Source organism: Bombina bombina, chromosome 8 (genome assembly GCF_027579735.1).
Source record: "Bombina bombina isolate aBomBom1 chromosome 8, aBomBom1.pri, whole genome shotgun sequence".
In the NCBI taxonomy this organism is placed as follows: Eukaryota; Metazoa; Chordata; class Amphibia; order Anura; family Bombinatoridae; genus Bombina; species Bombina bombina.
The window spans coordinates 252,853,765-252,865,844 of NC_069506.1; positions in this window are offsets into that span (position 1 = coordinate 252,853,765).

Genomic DNA, 12,080 nt, shown 5'->3' on the forward strand with positions numbered 1-12,080 from the left:
CACGATAATTATTATTTTTACCATTATTTTTGTTCTTATCAAATGCTTTGAATACTATAGTATGAATGTAATGTCATTTTAACTTTAAGAAATTTTAACTATACTATTTTCCTCAAGGTAATAGAGCTCTTTACCACTAACTTAATCAAGTCAGAACTTATAATCCAGTCAAATATTGTGTTTTTTATTGCAACAATTAAATATTCTGTTTTTTAACCTCTTGTAGTCATACCTCCATTATTTTTCACCTATTTGTTCACCCATTTCTTAGTGCAATATATATTGCAGAAAAATCAAAAATTAACACGAGAAGCTCATTTAAAGGTCACGTTAACACATATTATTTATGTATTGAAATACACACAGCTCCCCTCACCTGTTTTTTACCCCATCGATCCCTCACAGTTGTTTGAAGGAACAACTGTATATTAGGGTTGAGCTGTCTCAATCCAATAGGTGCACTCACTCTTAATTGTTTTTCACTAATAATCTTTAACCTTCTTTAGAGTTAGAGACACACCTTTATAATTCCCAAAATGTTCCATCACTTATTCACTCATTGATACACTACGATTATTAATATATATTTATCTAATTATAAACTTATCTAAATATGGACATTTTTGCTCAAAGAGAGGAAATCCTCCAAGGAATCTTCTCTGATAATAATAACACAGAGTTTAACACCTTACACAATACCCCTAAAAATCTCACCGATCTATGTGAAAATTTCGAAAACCTACTAATAAAAGAACTAAAGAACACCATTGAAATCAAATACACAGAAAAATATATCGCCAATAATATGGTCCCTAGAGGACTCCGCTTAAAGAAAAACTGTACCTTTGCCCTGAATAATGATCTCTCAAATGAATGGTTTGAAGTACTCGAAACAGCGTCTTTAGGACTCAAGAAAATTATAGTTAAGTCAAGAAATATTTCATTAAATGAAACCAAAACTGAAATAGACAAACATAAAATCACTATGAAAACATTTGAAAATAACACTGAATTCATAAATTATCAAAAAGAAATTTTTAAAAATATTTCATTGTTCAAAGAAAACATTTTAGCAAATAAAATATCTAAATACAACAGAGATTTAGAAGATTATTCAGACAATAACATCACAGATATCCCTATAGAAACTAATCCTATTGTAGAAAACAATGATAATCTGACACCTTCCCATGCTCATAAAAAAGACAGATCTTTCATATTTGGTAAAAATAATCAACAAAACACCAAACAAACCATAGCCACCACATCCAATAACACAGTACAAAGAAAGCAAACAAACCACTATGTATCATACAGACACAAAGACGAACAACCATATAAACAGCAAAAACATACATACATGAATAGAAACCCAGAAAACAGTTATCATCAGGAGAATTATTATACTGACCGCAAAACACAAGATTAACATTCTTTCAACTATAAGAGACAAGAAATGAGATCAAAAAGAAACTACTACTCAAATTACACATATCACAACAATAGAGACCATTCTCAAAACAGAGAATATCCACATAGGAGGAATTACAATGATTCCTACCCTCAAACCAATAATTATTCCTCCTATAGAGACAGATATGACCAAGATCAAAAACAAAATTATTTAAGAAATCACCAATACAGACAGTTCAATTCCCACACAGACAAAGGCCCATATCAAGGCCATTCCAGAAACAACCACAATAACCAAAGTGATTATCAATCCAATTGGAGAATACCAACTAGAAATAGATTTCAAGCTCTAGAACATGAAACCAATAGGTCACCTGCACCCACCACACACAACAGGAAGTTTTTTTAGAGAATGCCCCTCAAGGGGAAGGTACATCAAAAAACAATACACATCATATCCTCCCACAAAGAATCCTAAGAAGCAAAAGAGGATTAGAGGCAGGAGGAATAGAAGACAATCTAGACAACACCCCAAAGAGACAAAAATAACTAACAATGGAGTATTTAACATTAGCAAATACCCTTTAAATCCACTACAAGAAGCAGTACTCAATAAAGGCCTATCCTTTGCACCCTCATGTAAACTAAATAAATTTGATACTCTAATAAACATAAATCAATTTATTCGAAAGCTTACTTTAAAAATATATTTTATCAAGAATCCTGTAGAAAACAAAATCCTCAAAGAAAATTAATCTAGATATAAACATACAAATCTAAAAGCTACTTCTACCTTTTATCCAACAAATGAAAAAAGTGAACCTATTAAACTCTTCGAAAAAATGGTAAAACAAGACATTGATAAAATTTATGAAAATAAATACATAAATTGGAACATGACTCAAAAAGAACTCAAAATAATTAAAGACCTAAAAAACAACCCTGACGTCACCATTAAGCCGGCTGACAAGGGTGGTGGGATCGTGCTTATGGACGCAACTTATTATTTAGAAGAGTCCTATAGACTCTTAGAAGACGAAGTGACATATAAAAAACTCAGATCAAACCCCATAAAAAATCAAATTCAAAAATTAGAGACACTTCTAAAAGAAGCCTCAGACATAGGATTACTCACTAAAAATGAATTTGACTTTCTGAATATCAAAAACCCCATCACCCCAACTTTTTATATACTTCCCAAAATTCACAAAGACCTCAAAACACCCCCAGGACACCCTATTATATCTGGTATAGGATCTCTCACTGCCAATCTCTCTCAGTACGTCGATTTCTTTCTACAAACATATGTCACACACTTTCCCTCATACCTCAAAGATTCTACACAACTATTGAATATTCTAAAAACAATTTCTTGGAAAAATGATTATCTCCTGGTAACATGCGATGTTAATTCGCTCTATACAAATATAGACCATAAAAAAGGTTTAGAAGCTACCACATTTTTTCTGGACATAGACCCAGACCTCAACATAGAACAAAACAAATTTATTTTAAACTGTATACACTTCATACTTCACAATAATTCTTTTTTCTTTAATAAAGACATTTTCTTACAACAAAAAGGGACTGCAATGGGCACAAGGTTCGCCCCCAGCTATGCTAATTTATTTATGGGATACTTTGAAAACAAATACATTAATTCAAGTCCCTGGGGGGCGAACCTTGTGCAATATTACAAATATATAGACAACCTGTTCCTTATTTGGAAAAGGGAACCAGAATTACTCGAACTATTCATAGAAGATATAAATAGCAATTCATTAGGCCTTAGTTTCACACACGAATCAAGCACCAATAATATCCACTTTCTTGACATAGAAATACAAATAGTAAATAATGAAATCACCACTAAAACTTTTTTCAAAAGAACTGATGCCAATAATTACATTCACAATGACAGCTGTCATTTACCGAAATGGAAAACAAATATTCAAAAAAATCAATATATTAGAATCAGAAAAAATTGCTCAGATATAAATCATTATACAACACAATCAGAAATACTAGCACAAAAATTTCAAGAAAAGAAATATGATCCACAATTTCTAGAAAAAAACAAAATGGGAGTCCTTGAAATGAATAGAGATCAAATTTTAAAACCAAAAATAAAAAAGGATCATGTCAACAGAGAGGAAGACCCCCTCTTCATACCCTTCATAACACAATACAATTCTCAACATCAAGAGATCAAAAAAATATTAAATAAACACTGGCACTACATAAAACAAGACCAGATTATAGGACACAAATTAAAAAACAGACCAGATATCATCTTTAAAAAAGCTAAAAATCTTAAAAATATTCTTTCTCCCAGCGAATTTAAAAATAAAGAAAGAAACACCCAAGGCACTAAAAACATCCTGAACAAAAAAGTGGAAGGCTTCTTCCCCTGCCCAACTTGCAAATCATGCAAACACAGTACAAAAATATATTAACATTAAAGAAATTATCCATTGCTCAGATAAAAATGTAATTTATTGCATACAATGCTTATGTGGCCATCAATACTTTGGCCAAACGAGTCGAATGCTAAGAGATCACATTAGAGAACATCTACATCACATTGAGCATAAAGCCACTAACACAATTCTATACAAACACTTTACAGAATGCCATAATGGCAATACTAGACATATGAAATATTGGGGAGTTCAAAAAATCATTTTAAATCCAAGAGGGGGAAACATAGAAAACCTACTTCTGAGAAAAGAAGCAGAATATATCCATTCCTTTAAAACTCTACACCCCCACAGAATAAACACGGAATTTGATCTCAATTTTCTTATTTAACATAACCAGCCAATAGCGAAATACCAATCTGCACTATAAATCACAAATAATACAATTAAAAAAAAAAATTAAAAAAAAAATTTAATTTTTTTTTAGGTAAAATACACTGTACTATACAAATTGATCCTCACATATATAATAAGCAAAAACTCCTCTCTAAATAAGATCTTTCTATACTAGAACATAAGATCTTTCTATACTAGAACTTAAAGATATAAACATAGAGGGAGACCAATATAAGTCTATAAAATCTAAATAGGACCGTTACCAAATTAAAGCAATGGTACATTTACTAAACTGTCCAACAAAAATAATATATCAAAGAAAAGAATGTAACAATAAAAATATTGTATCAATGGGGGGCGGAGCTAGCCATCTAACAGGAGAGACGTGCTTGGAGAGTGCTCTCTGATAGTTTTTTACTATAATAGGCAAAAAGTGCAAGAAAAAAGTGATTTTAACACGCATCACAGACCCTGTAACCTGCCCTAAAGAAGTCTGGATGATTGTGGGTATACTGAAGACTTTAGCGATACGTAGCATTACTAAAAACCAGGCTCATCTGAGAGGCCCTGTGGTGATACCCGGCCGCATCACAAAGCGGACCTTGCTACAGCTTAGATCTCTCCCCTATCAGTACTGACCCTGAACGGAGGTCCACAGTAACGCTACTTATACTACACTGCTGACCGGAGGGTCGGGGCTCCGCTCCGGTACAGTAGCTTCCTACCTGGCAATCGGATTGGGAGGTCTGAAGTTCCGGACAACCTCTAGAGGACAGAGCCGCCGGCTGGACTTTCCCCTGTTGGCTCCTTTGTCAGAGATCACGACCCGGCCCTGACCGGGAGCTGGCAAAAGCCTGTGAGTGACGGGAGGAGTGTGAGCTGCGCCACAGACTTTTCGGCGCGAACACCCACCATCTTGCGGCCGGGTCTCTTGCCCCTGCTGACTTCTCTGCACCGCTTACAAGAAATTGGCCTGCATCTGGAGTGGGTAAGATAAGCAGATATACAAGTAGACAGGAACCGGTGCTTTTTACCTCTTGGTCCTAACGTTGCTCCAACACCTCCTGGCCTCCACACATATAAATACCTCTCGCACTATTCCCTGAGACAAATTAGCCTTGCACACTGGTTGATCTGTTGCCGGCTGCCCTGATCTATAGCTCCATGCTAGAAAGTCTTTCATTAACCTGGCCACTGACTCTTATTGCTCCTGCCTTTGCGGATAATAGGAGGCTTCCTGCCAATTAAAGAATGAGTTCCCTGTGAGGGCTGTGTGAGTGAAGGGAATCTGCTGACTGGCACCTAATTTAACTTGCAGAATCTTATTTGCTGCTTCAGGCCACTTGAACCTACAAACATACACCATCAAACAAGCACAGGCAGACCTGCTTTTACTATCCCACCTAGATCAACACCTGCAGGGGGCCAGGAATACTCCCCTGTCCACTATTACATCAGAGATCCTGTGGTCACCTTAGACCCCATTTTGGGACATTTTCACCCTCCCTACCTTGATACTGCCTGTGGTCCTGAGAGCAATACCTGACTGTGAGGGTGGGTGAGAGGCTCCCCAGTTTACCACCTAGGCGTGGGGTTATCTATATCCGTATATTCCCCCATTGATAACTCTCAGGGACATCATCTGTCACTTTGGCTTGTATCACTACACCCTGAGGTGCTGCCCTCTTTAAGTGGATTCATACCTGCAGCATAGCCTCAGTGAGACTGCGGAACTTATACTGTCACAATAACCTACATTACTACTGTGTGAAGTTATAGCTGCTGCGTCAGCCTATGTGTCTGTGGGCTCTCAGCCCAAAGTGGAGTGTAATTTAATTATAATATCTGCCTAACATTTATCTTTACCAACAGGTCCTACCTACTGTAACAATTTCACTATCTATAATCTGCAGATTGGGCACCTTAAAGGCTGCACTTATCTGATCTTATGTACTAGATTCAAAGTGAAGTAATATTCTTGTATAAGCTATGCTCACTAATATCCATTTCTCTCACTCCAGCACTTTACCCTAAGCTCTTTCCAAACTTGTAATTGTTGTGCAGACGAATACTATTGGGCTCACTGTGTAAACTAATCTTGACCTTTCCTCTGCAGGTATTTTAGTATAAGGGTCTGTCTATACTTAAATTAAAAGGGCAACTGAGCTACCCAATTTTTTAGGATATCACTGTGGCACATACTCCTGGATACATTGTCACCCAGCAGATACTACAGATTAGAACCTAATTCCTCTGATAATCTCTGACACTCTCTCCATTCATTTCCTGCTGTCCGAAGAAACAGCAGGTCATATACTCTTTCCTTTTCCCATCCTGGCCAAGTGAGGGCAACTCCCTTGGAGAGGGTGTCTATTGAGAATCTCACTTTACCCACCCTCAGAGGGGACTGACCAAGATTTGATACTACCCAGGGTAGAGCTGTCGAATTTCACTTTGATTACCAAAACACTGCCAAATATGACGGCCTAAACCAAGATTGACTTCAGGGGGACTTTAGTATCACCCTCTTCACCTGTGTCTTATTCAATACATTCTGCACTACAGAGCAAGTGTTTACACACATTGATTTGGCCGCAGGAGCAAACCTGAAACCATGTCCCATACTACCAAAAGAAAGTCTAAACCGTCTCATCCACCCGGAAAAACAGTTGCAGAACATTTTAAAAACCACCATACTGGAAAATCCCAAATGTATAGGGAATCCACATCTGCACTGGAGGGCAGTGAATCTGAAGGCAGCATGGACTCCCAATCTCCTATACCATATACCCTGTCTGCAAACATTGTGGATGTTCTCACCAGGCGAATGAACCTCCTCCAAGAAACACTGACAAAGGAAATTAAAGGTTCCACAGCTGAGCTCCGCAGAGAAATTGGTGCATTGGGAGAACGTACCGAAACTTTGGAGTGTAAGCAAGAAGATCTAGCTGTAGACCATGTCCACTTACAAGCCTATTCCCAAAATCTAGCAATCCAGATATCTGACTTAGAACTAAAATTACCCGACATGGAAGATCGCTCCCGTCGGAATAATCTAATCTAAGGCCCCCAAGAACTGGAGTCTTATGTTCTGGAGTTTTGTAATATCTTACTGTCCTCTTCGGAGACGCCCGGTCTCTTACTTGATAGAGTCCACAGAGTAGCACGACCTAGATCTGTCTCCCAAGAAAAGCCTAGAGATGTCCTAGGTAGGATCCACTTCTTTACCCACAAAGTGAAGATAATGAGAGAGCTGGTCAACAAACCCCAACTTCCTGATAAGTTCCAGCAAATCATGGTGTTTCCGGACATTTCCAGCTACACTTTACAAAAGAGGAGATCCTTCAGAACCATCACCCAGATTCTCAGAACGGAAAATATCAGATACAGATGGGGATACCCGACAAGGCTTATAGTTTCTAAGAATGGTGAGACTCACACAATCTTTACCCCTAAAGAAGGATTTGACCTGCTACAAGATTGGGGTTTCGCTTCAACTAAACCTCGGAAGGATACAGATTCTTTGCCCTCTAGAGATCGTTCAGATATTAAGGACATGACCCAAAATCTGGCGCCCCAGATTTTACCCCCAGGCTACAAAAACCCACCAAATGATAAACAAAGAGCTCTGATCCGAAGCTAGTAAACATGTATATATTGTTAGATGTATTTACCATATGTTAGTTACTTGTTACATAGAGGAAATGAGGAGACCTAGGACCTCCCATGGGAGAATGGGCACTTGCCCAGCGGTACCCGCTCTATTCCCTACTTAACCATCCTTTTATGCTGGGACTCATGGGACCCCCCCTTTCCTTTCAGTTCTCTAGGTTGCTTGATCTCTCCCAGGCACCTACATGTGGTTGAACTACATTGTTTTGAGAGTTAATTGAGTTTACAACGTATTTTATACCACTAACGTTACATACTAATATGCTTGTAGAAATGTGGATGTATTATTTAGTTTAAGGGAAGTGCACTGGTTTATAGTCCCCCAAATGATACTTAAATAGCTCTGGTCCATAGTTAGTAAACATGTATATAATGTTTGATGTATCTACCATGTGCTAGGTGCTCATTACACGAGGGAAATGGGGAGACCCATGACCTCTCATGGGAGAACGGGCGCTCGCCCAGCAGTACCTGCTCTATTCCCTATGCAATCATCTGTTGTCGTTGAGACTCACGGAGTCTTCCCATTCCCTTTCTGTCCTACAGGTTGCTTAATTTCCATCAGGCACCTAAATGTTGCTGCCCTAAACTGTTTCAAGAGATAATAGAGTCTACAAAATATCTTATATAATTAACTTTACATGTTACTATGCTTGCAGAAATCTGATGTATTATTTAACTAAATGGAAAGACACTGGTATATTCTTTTTATTCATACTCCCCCAATGACAGTCAATCTCTACATACAAGTTAAATACTTGTACTACCTCCCCCCCCCCCCATACACGCAAATTCTATTTGTGTTATCCCCTCCTACGGGGACTGGAGAAGTCAGTTTCATATCTAGATACACTTCTCCTTTTGGTGATCCTGCGGTTCACCATATCTGATAAAATATTTAAAACCTCACCTGACTAACACTGATACACTTGGTTCAAACCTATAAGACACCCATGATATTGTCTGAACTGAATAGTTGTTTTTTTGTGTTTTATTTTGCTTTTTCTCTGTTCATCTGTTCAATATTTTCTCTTCTCATCATCCTCTAGGTGAAAATCAAAATCCTTATAGGAGGTGATCCCTAGTGGCTCTTTTTAACCGCTTATACAAATAACAGGCTTTGTGCCTGTCGAGGGCCACGCATTTCCGGACGGGGTGAGTCTATCACCTGAACCCTTCCCTTTAGCTTTCCTTTCCCTGTTCACCCCCCCAAAAAAAAAGCTCAAGATGGCGACAACCTCTAATAATATTTCCTTTGCAACATTAAATGTCAAGGGACTTAACTCACAGGAAAAGAGAAGTATGCTTACCAATACCATGAAGTCTCTGAAAATACAGGTCATGTTTTTACAAGAGACACATTGGTTAGCATCAACCCAGACTCCATACAGGACCCCAGAATACCCTGTAGTGGTTCTAGCTTCTCATACTGAGAAATCTAGAGGAGTAGCGATTGCCATACACAAATCTCTACATTTCGAACATATCCACGCAGAGAAAGATATCCAAGGGCGATTCCTATTGCTCAACTGTAAACTAAATGGTATACTATTCACCCTAGTTAACATTTATTCCCCAAACCAATTGCAATCTAAATTCCTGAAAGGTACACTGTCCAAAATCGAGAAACACAAAACTGGGACGATAATACTAGGAGGTGACTTTAATATGATATGGGACCCCCTACTAGACAAGAAGGTTCAGAGTGGGAAAACAATAGACGCATACTCTATAACTAGTGCCAATAAGTTCCGACAATACATTATCCAACACAATTTGTATGATATCTGGAGGGCACTACACCACAATGACAGGGACTATACATATTTCTCTAGACCTCATAATTCATACTCGAGACTCGACCACTTCTTCACTGACTCATGGACACTCAATAGAGTTCTAACGTCACATATTAGGGTCTGCCCTTGGTTGGATCATGATATTCTGATGTTCACTCTCTCTACTGACCTAACCACAGAGTCTAGACCTAGCTGGAAATTCCCAAAACACATGCTCCAAAATAAAGCTTTCAGAACTTCCCTCCAAGCCTCTATTGTAGAGTTTTTGAGAATAAATGACACCCCAGATGTGTCCTCCCAAACAATATGGGCCGCTTTGAAGGCATACATAAGAGGGTTATGCATTTGGAGAAAGGCAATGTTACGACGTCAAGCAGGTCTGCCCCTAGGCCTTCTTATTGCCGAGCTACGTTCTGTAGAACAGGAGAATAAAGACTCTCCAACTACAAGCCTAGCCAATAAGATTAATGTACTAAGAACACAACTGGCGGATAGAGAACTGCAAAGAGTTAAATACTCTTACACCAGATTCAGGAAGCTTATGTATTGTCAAGGCAATAAGGCCTCAACCCTCCTTGCCCATAAACTAAGGAGCAGGACAGCGGCAGCTAGAATCTTATCTTTCCAAAGAGGCAACATCTCGGTCTCCTCACCCAAGGAAATTGGAGAGACGTTCGCGGCCTATTACTCTGACCTGTACCATCTTAAGCCCTCGATGGCTACCAAAGAGTCTTCTTCACGTGAAGTAGTAGACTTTTTACAGACGCTAGGCTTACCAATCCTCCCAGACGAAGATAGAGAAGCACTTAAAGCCCCATTCTCCTCAAATGAGCTTAATCAAGCCATTAAACATACCCATAATAACAAGGCTCCGGGTCCTGATGGCTACCCGACAGCCTTCTACAAACTGTTTAAAACAGAATTAAACAGGATCCTCCTCAAGGTCTATGCTGAAGCTCGAGAGGCAGGCTCATTTTACAAAGAATTTTTACAAGCAGTAATTTTGCCCATCCCTAAGCCAAACAAAGATCCCTCACAATGTACAAGCTACAGACCAATTTCCTTGATAAATGGTGATGTAAAGCTATATGCCAAGCTATGGGCTAATCGCCTTAATAGCCTGCTCCCAAAAGTGATAAATACAGACCTGGTTGGTTTCACGTTTGGCAGAAAGGGCCCGGATAATTCCCGAAAAATGCTAAACATACTTACAGAAGCCTCCCGTTTCAGGCTCCCCATGCTGGCCCTGTCGTTGGACGCAGAAAAAGCGTTTGACAGGGTCAGATGGGAATACTTATGGCACACGCTTGCCCAATTTGGCATACCAGAGGACGTGATCACGGCAATTCGAGCCCTATACTCCTGCCCCTCTGCAGTAGTTAAAGGTCTAGGTTTCGCCTCTCCGGAAATATGTATTACCAACGGCACCAGACAAGGTTGCCCCCTGTTACCTCTAATTTTTTCCATGGCCATTGAACCCTCGGCCCAGGCTATCGGGCAATCACACATAGTACGAGGCGTCCAGCTTGGTGGCACGACTGCGAAGATTGCACTATATGCGGACGATGTTACGCTCTTTTTAACAAACCCAATAGGCTCCTTGCCAGCACTCTTTGATATTGTTACTGAGTTTGGAGCTCATAGTTACTACAAGGTAAATGTCACCAAAACGGAGGCACTACCAGTATGCATCCCAGCATTTGAATTAGATATATTGCAAACATCGTACTCTTTCCAATGGTCGCGAACCACCATTCGACATCTGGGGGTACAACTTGGTCCAGACCCGAAAATAGTTATTACCATTAACTATACTAACCTTATTAGAGAGGTTACTGAGCTTACCTCCTCTTGGAGCCTTAAAGAGATTTCATGGCTAGGTCACATCGCATCTTTCAAAATGATGATCTTGCCTAAAATTCTGTACTATTTCCGCTGTATCCCTCTTAATGTCCCCAACACTTTAATAGATAAGCTCCAATCTATTGGACAACATTATATTTGGAATAAGTCTAGGCCCCGGATTGCAGCGAAAATACTCCAAAAAAGATACGAACATGGAGGAGTTGCAATGCCTAGCATACGCGGATACTATGAGGCAGCTAGGCTTTCTCATATCACAGCGTGGGCAGACAAAGGGGAACTACAGGGCTGGAAAAGCATAGAAGCATTAGCCCTTCCTTTGGGCTTAAAGTTAGCAGACCTACCCTGGATCCCTAGCCACAGCGTTGACACCTTGAGACTAAAAAATGTCATCATCAGAGATAATCTGAAGGTTTGGTATAGCCTTAGAAATCTGCGAGACATTGCCCCACACCTGTCTCCCATTCATTCCATACCAGCCTTACTGGCGGCTCTCCCCGACGCACACATACAACAG